The sequence below is a fragment of the Xyrauchen texanus genome, chromosome 33 (genome assembly GCF_025860055.1).
Source record: "Xyrauchen texanus isolate HMW12.3.18 chromosome 33, RBS_HiC_50CHRs, whole genome shotgun sequence".
Classification (NCBI taxonomy): domain Eukaryota; kingdom Metazoa; phylum Chordata; class Actinopteri; order Cypriniformes; family Catostomidae; genus Xyrauchen; species Xyrauchen texanus.
The window spans coordinates 22271023-22277147 of NC_068308.1; the positions used below are offsets into that span (position 1 = coordinate 22271023).

At 33.9% G+C, this 6125-nt stretch overlaps 1 pseudogene; it reads left to right on the top strand.

Moving 5' to 3' along the window:
• LOC127626672 (poly(A) RNA polymerase, mitochondrial-like) lies at window positions 1–5137 on the top strand (annotated as a pseudogene).
• Window positions 5138–6125: the final 988 nt, after the last annotated feature.

A 6125-nucleotide genomic window follows, 5' to 3' on the forward strand; every position in this document is an offset into this window, starting at 1 on the left:
ATGAATCACCAATTTCTCTTTAACAGTCATGGTATTGTTCTTTCTACAGCTGAGGAGTCCTCCCATATTTCCATAAAAAAAGCAACGTTTATTTTTGCGATTCCGTTTGGTGGCGCTAGTAGTGCAGAAATTACATACTTCAGCTTTAATGGATCGAAATATGAGAATTCAGGATTTTGTTTGTGTGTTTTACTCACTATTCTGTTTCTGAATGGAAGAAAAAAAAGACACTTATAATTACAAGTGGCATCCATGTGTGGTAACAGATCAGACAAGTTATATTTGTGAATCGGCGTTACAAGAAATACGTTTTTACAAAAGTACATTCATGTACATTTTTTAAGTACAAAAGCAATTTGTGAAACTAAAACTAACTTTACCTCACTAATGCAGTCTGCTCATTTGATGAATTCATTTCTGGTGTAGACTGATTTAGAATGAAAAATGTAAATATTTAAAAAAAGAATGAAAGTGATCAAGAAATTGTGAACAATTAATTGCCTTTGCCTTATTAATATGTAATCCTACTGTTAACTGATTACAATAGTTTTTTTAAATCTAATTTGATCGAATTACAAATACTTGATTTTTGTAATCTGATTACATAATCCAGATTTCATGTAATCTGTTACTACCCAGCACTAGGTATTTTAGTGCAGATGTATCTGTCCCTTTGTAGAAGCTAGTAAATTGGTGCCAACATGGAGAGGCTACCTGGCATGCTTTTAATTCTCAGAAACCATTTACAAAATGCCCCATGTTAGAATTCTTGATAAAAAAATATTACCCAGACTACTTGCTTTATTGTCTTGTTTCAAATGTGATGCGTTCTCTCATGTGTCAGAAGTTCTGTAATGAGTCAGATGTCTCAATGGGCTGTATAAGTAGAAATGTGAATTTAGGACCTAACAAAAACCACAACAGTCAAAAAGGTGTTTTGGACAAAATTTAGACTTATTTTCAGTTTTAAAGCCATGGAGATGTTATCATGAAATTCAAATAATAAATGTGTTTTTGACGTTTCTTAATGTGGTTATCAATTATGCTAGTAAGTTCAAATGGGTGCATTGCAGATAGCTCTATCTCCGTAATCTTTACAGTCCATAGAAACATAATAATTATATAATTAGAAAACAGAGACTGTCTTCCACCACCCTTTCTTACTTTCTGGAGTTATATAATTATAAAGCTTTCCAAGGAGAAATTTTTCCTTGCAGTAATTTCTTTAACAAGAACCTTCAGCTCTTGTCTACTGAGGTTTTTGTTTCTTTTCCTCCTTGTCAAAAGTAAATTCTCCTATGATGGTTAATGTCTTAAACTCATATCTTGTGCACTTTACATTGAAAATAATATTGTGAAGTTCTTGCTACTTAAACAAATATCAAGTGTTGAATTATTGAATGTGTTGTATTAGAAAAGACAACCTCATGAGCAAGCTGATCAGATAATGTAAAAACAAAAAATCATTTTATTGATGAAAAAAAAATTCTTAAGAAAATATCTGAGATCTTCAGAATGTTTCAAGAACTGCACTTAGTAACATACCTACAAACTTCTGATAATTTATCCTTAATTGTTTTTAAGAACATTTTTGTGAATCCGGCTCTTCAACTGGTCTATTGCACTGCATGTTCTCTCGCCAGTCTCTCTCAGGTTCTCTCCTCCTCCCACCATTGCTTCCTCTATTTGTACTTCTCTATCTACTATACATTTTAATTATGGTGGCTAAAAGAGCAGAGCTTTCATGAGACACTCCTGTCACAGTTTTCACTGTGGCTCCAGTAAAGTATAGTGGCTCAGAATTCATCACTACTTCAAGTCTGCGGTCTTACGCACACAATTATTGTGTCTAGTCTGCCATGGTCAAGGAGACTGACTCCACTATAGTGATAAAAAATCTGTCTCTGTGTGGACAGTCACTAACATTATATGAATTTTTTGTGTGTTTGTTCTGTTTGTTCTCTCCAGGACCAGCAGATAAGTGTCATTGAGGAGAATGACTGCACTATTGTCAGTGACCTCAACAAGATTACACTGCAAAATAACACCGACACATTAGGTGAGTGGAGTGCATGGATCATTTTCATAATTAATTTCAACTTTATTAAATGTTTTACCCCTGCATAAAAAAACATATTTTTGTTGTGCTACTGTAATGCATTACATATTTACAGATATATTTATCTGCTGTTTAGTTAATTTTTTGCTTCTTCCACAGTGAAACTGTTGCAGGAGTTCTTTGAGTTTTATGGAAATTTTTCCTTCAACAAGGCATCAATCAATATAAGGAAGGTGAGTCATCCACTGATGACGCATGCATGCGCACACACACACACTCAGGGGACATTGCTGATGTTTTTGCAGGCCTTCCAAAAATGGCCACCAGAGTGCGATATTAAATCAATTAAAAGAAATAGTCTAGGCACTTAAAGCATTTTAGCTATTTCTAACAGCAGTGAACAAGTCAGATATGTGTTTAAAAAATTGTATCTAGTTATTTGTCTACAAATTGTTTGGTTTGTGAAATCCTAAAATATTGCAAATTTAATAGTTGATTTCCATGCTTTTATCTGATTTATTATAGTTCTACTGCATTTTTAATGTGCATATCTTGGATTGTGTGTATATGTGTGTGTGTGTGTGTGTATATATATATATATATATATATATATATATATATATATATATATATATATATATATATATATATACAAATTATATCTTGGAGTAATTTCTTCCTCCCAAGGGTATAATATTATTTTTAGACTTTATTAGCGCCATGATTAGAAGTCCAACCTTTATTAAAATGTGTGTTAACTTCTCTACTGTAAAACTATGGTCACAAATCATTTTAAGAATATATCATCACAGAAACACTGTGTGCAATATCAGTTCTGAATTATATCAAGAACTTTTGTTTTGGCTTAAGCTTTCATGTCCTTTTTGGAGTCACCTTTTACATATTAAAGTATTTCTTTTTTTTAAAGATTTTCAGGAAGAATAAAATGTACTGGAAAAGCATTTAATGACGTAATATATTAAGTTTTGTTTTCAGAGAAATCAATCAATTTAGTGGGGTTTATGCTTTAAACAAAACAAAAAAAATGGATAGATTTTTACTCTAGTATTTACCGGATTATATATTTTGGATATGCATGTTTCATGTTGTCTACACAATGTTTTTTCAGTTACAAGTATGTTGTTTTGTGGTTTGACAGCTTGAATGAAACTAGAGAAAAATTACATCATAATTTCTAATCACTCAGTTTTTACAGTTAAACCAGTTTCATACACTAACCTGAAAACTCATCAATGTCACTTTCATTCTTAAAGTACAAAAACTTTCCTAACTTTTGTTTTTATGCATCCTTTGCAAGGTAATCTAAAATACCCGTCCTATGTTGTGATACTTGTATCTTGCAACCTGCGTCAGTAAATGTTATATCACCCCCTTGTGGTTTCCCAATGCTAATATGCCAGATATTCAGCAGAAGCCCAACTGAGTGAATTGGAAAGCATGCTTCTTATTTAAATGTAGACTAATGTTAATATATTGATATTTATGACATGCCTGACATTTTTTTAGATTTCTCTGTAAACAAGACTTATGTAATTTTGCTTCTCAAGTAAATGTATCTTGTGTTAAGGATGTTTAGATCTTTTTACTGGAAAATAAGACAAAAATGCTCAATAAGAAAATATTTATTTGCAGTGTATTCCCTATATCCATAATGTCTCCTCTCTGAATTGAAGAACCAAACATTCACCACTTTGTCAGGTGCTGTCTAATTTGAAATAGTATGCACAAAACTGGCTTTATTTAGAAAGGACATACAATTATTTCAGTTGATTCATTTAACATGATTGAATGTTTTAAATGCATTTCTTGTTTACTCGTGTAGAATACATGTTGAAATGTAGACACCCATTGTTGCATTAATACTGTTTTTTGATGTGTGTCATCTTAATGTGTTTGTATTTTTGAGTGGCTGAAGGAATAAATATGTTGTTTTATACCTCTTTCACCAGGGAAAAGAGCAGATCAAACCAGAAACAGATGCTTTGCACATCCAGAACCCATTTGAAACTACTCTAAATATTAGCAAGAATGTTAACGCTACACAGCTCGAACGTTTTGTGGGACTTTGTCGAGAAAGCGCATGGCTTCTCCAGCAGAGGGAAGTTCTTAACAGAAGTCAGTTGCCATTCAGCTGAATTGGTCTCACCATGGGGTTTTACTGCCCTTCTCCTTCCTTCAGTCACTTCAGGAGCAGAGGTGAAAAGTCACAGGAAGAGAAAACTGGAACTGGCTAGTACAAGTATAACGAACCTGTTAGACTCTCTGAAGATTAAAGGTGGTGAAACCGCAAAGAAAGGAAGTGCTAACCTTAGGAGGTGATATGCTCAGTTTAACAGGGGGAAACAGTTCTGGAGGGTCAGTAATTAAGAACATCTTAAGATTTTACATATTTAAATGGCCAAAATGCTCAAAGAGGAAGTAGTTGGAGTTCGGTATTGATATAATTAACTTTCTGAGCTGGATTGGCAGTGTGACTAACATTCAAACTTACCCTGTACATTGTGATTAGATATGATGGTGCTTCCCCTAAAAGTATTTTTACATGAAAATATAATGTTGGAGGCCGAGGTCCACTACAGTCTTTGACTCTTTGAAAATGGAGCTTGGTGGTTGTGCTGATCTGATAACCGCAATCATTACAGTTTTCATAGCAGTAAAGCAGAACTTCTGAACACTAAACAGCTTACATAAAGCAGAAGTGAAGTTTTGATTTAGTTAGATCACATACAGTACATGTACAGACTCAATTCCTTCTCTGCTATACCAAAACTGTGGCCTAATGACTGAATAAATCGTTAAAAATAATTTAAGCTTAGTCAATTAGTGTACATATGAAACGTTTTTATATTAAATTAAAAAACAAAGTTATTACAATCAACCCAGTATAGTTTGTCCATGTTAAATGTTGTTGGGTGACTTCTTTTGCAATCTTTCAGGGAAATGTAGTAAAAATATTGATGACTCATCCTGCACTTCACTGATTTGTCTAATTAGATGCTCTCTGGAATGAGGATGTCCCTACCCCTTATACCACCTGTGATAAACTAGAAACCTTCAAATCAGGATTCATGGCTATGATGTAACTTAAGCCTAATTGGCTATTTACATTTAAAGGGATAAAACAAACCCTTTAATAGGAAATGATAGGAAAAGTATCTGTGCTTGTCAAGCAATTTTACAGGGTGTTTAAGAAGTATTTCATAAACTGTATCAGGCTCGTGTGAAAAAGTTCACTCTGCTAATAGAAGGCTCACTCATGAATGGATTGAAGATGACTGAGAAGTACTACAAAGCAGGGAGCATTTTTATGGGAAGGCAGGAGACGTTTTGAGACTATATCACATAACAAGCTCTACAAAGGAAGGGAAATGATAGTCGGAGAGGATGAAAGAGTGTAATGTCTCCTGGGAGCGCTGGTTAAGAGTAGGAGTGTGCACAGTGGTTTTACAACTTAACTTGGTAAGGTTGCAGAGAAATTTAAACCATGCCTCTCAACCTCACAACTTCCACTCTGAGGAAGAGAAGAACAACCGAGCTGACTTTGAACTTTAGCCATTTTACAAGAAGACGAAGATGGTCATAGGGTCTCGGACAGGAAGAGGAAGAAATAGAAGAATGGGCCAAATACTCAAACCAAACCACTTAGCATATTTTAAGGTGAAATACCAACCCAAGCTGCCCTATGATGGACTTATCCTAAAAGCTGAAAGGCTTTGGGATATGATGAGCTTATATGTGTGTAGTATTAATCTGTTTATCAATCGCTTTATACTTCCTAAGTGTTCCTAAAGAAAAAGTATTTACAATGACAGGTTGAGAAGTATAGCAAACCTAGATAGAAAAGTTGTGCCTCACAAAAAAGTAAAGGGAGTATTTAATTGTTGGCGTATTTCTGTATAATATTGTTAAAGTTCTAAATAGTCTGTAGAGTGTTGAGAAAAGGCTAAAGCTGATGATCATCTGAGATGGGGGACTGTTTTCTTTGCTCAGTTCTTGGCATTGCAAGACAAAATAATGATGTGATTAGGGTCACTAAATTGTAACT